Below are 1,932 nucleotides of genomic sequence, written 5' to 3' on the forward strand. Positions count from 1 at the left end.
AAAAAATTAATCAATATGGTGGCATGTGCCTACAGTTTCAGCTACTTGGGAGGCTGAGGTGGGAGGATCGCTTGAGCTCAGGAGGTCGAGACTGCAGTGAGGTATGTTTGTACCACTGCACTCCAGCCTGAATGAAGGAGTGAGACCCTGTCTCAACAAAAAAAAAGAAAAAAAGCTTATCAATTGACATCAAAAACTATCATAGCTCCTCTCTGACAATAACTTTTTAAAAAAACTTTTTACTTTGGAAACAGTTTTAGATATGAAAACTACAATGTCTGGAGTGAAAATACACTGGATGGGATTAATAGCACATTAGACACTACAGAAAAAATGATACATGAACTTATTGAAACTATACAAAATAAAGCCCAGAGAAAAAAACTGAATAAGTATTGAGCAGTACATCAGTGTGCTGTGAGCAATTTAAATGGCCTAATAAACATGTAATGAGAATCCCTATACAAGGCATAAAAAGGAGAAAGTTTAAAAATATTTGAAGAAATTATTGCCAAAATTTTTTCAAATTTGTTGAGAAATATAACCCACAAATTCAGAGACTCATGAACTCCAAGCACAAGAAACAGAAATATATGAAGATGCATCATAATCAAGTTATTAAGAACCAAGCCAGGCATGAGGGCTTGTACCTATAGTCCCAGGTACTCAGGAGTTTGAGGTGGGAAGATTGCTTGTTCCCAGGAGTTCTGGACTGTAGTGTACTATGCCAATCAAGTGTTCACACTAACTTCATTATCAGTGTGGTGACCTCCCAGGAGCAGGGGACCACCAGGTTGCCTAAGGAGGAGTGGATCAGCCCAGGTCAAAAATGGAGAAGATCAAACCTCCTGTTCTTGTCAGTAATGGAATCGCCCCTGTGCATAGCCACTCACTCTAGCCTGGGCAACATAGCAGGACCCTGTCTCAAAAAGAAGAAAAAACCAAAACCAAAACAAAAACAAAAACAAAAACAAAAAGGATAAAGAAAAAAACATTAAAAGCATCCAAAGTGGTGGGAAAAATACATTATATATACAAGAATAAAGAAAAAATGACAGCAGATTCGGAAATAATCCATACCAGATGACATTCAATCAACAAAGAATTGAAGAATACTATATTTACCTGGCAGGGGAGATACCATGATCACGAAGATAGTTTTCCCAGGGCAAGTCTTATCCATTGCACTCTGGATGTGCTGACCCCTGTGATTTTGCCAAATGTGGGAAACTCAACTGCATAATTTGCGGTAATAGGGGATTTTGTTTGCACTTTCCCCTGGGGGGCAAAAAAAAAATGAATACTAGAAATGGTAAATAAGAAAGTAAAAATGAAATACACTTTTTCTTATTTTGAGACTCTTTAAAAAATAATTGGCTGTTTAAAATAGATTGTTTCATAATAGTATATAATGAAATTCATAGGTGTTGGTGAAATAAAATGCATAATGGCAATAGCACAAAGGTTGATGGGTGGTAGCGTTGGAGGCAGTGGTGAAAGAAAGTTTACTGTACCTGAAGTGGTGTAATATTTCTAGGAGGTAGACTATGATAAGCTAAAGATAAATACTATAAATCTAAGATATAGATATGTATCTAAAGATACATACTATAGATATATACTATATACTATAAAGATATATACTATAAATTCTAGAGTAACTGCTAATGATATATATATTATAAGTCCTAAAGTAACTACTTAAAAAACAAAATAAAAAGTTATAGGAAATAAACCCACTAAGAAGATATGATGGACCCTTAAAAAATAATAATCCAGAAGAAATCAGGAAAAAGAAGTGAACAAAAACAAAGAAACAAGTAGAAAACTAATAGCAAAATTGTTCATTTAAATTCAGTTATGTTGATGATTACATTAAATGTAAATGGCCTAACCACCTCCCACCAAAAGGCAGAGATTGTATAAAAAAGC

At 34.7% G+C, this 1,932-nt stretch overlaps 1 non-coding gene across 1 annotated transcript; it reads left to right on the forward strand.

The window, feature by feature from the left end:
* The first annotated feature begins 1,117 nt into the window (after positions 1-1,117).
* On the forward strand, positions 1,118-1,281 carry LOC123573753 (U1 spliceosomal RNA). The gene has a single exon (XR_006698489.2). It is a non-coding gene; the product is annotated as a U1 spliceosomal RNA (small nuclear RNA).
* Positions 1,282-1,932: the final 651 nt, after the last annotated feature.

The sequence above is a fragment of the Macaca fascicularis genome, chromosome 5 (genome assembly GCF_037993035.2).
Source record: "Macaca fascicularis isolate 582-1 chromosome 5, T2T-MFA8v1.1".
NCBI classification, from domain to species: domain Eukaryota; kingdom Metazoa; phylum Chordata; class Mammalia; order Primates; family Cercopithecidae; genus Macaca; species Macaca fascicularis.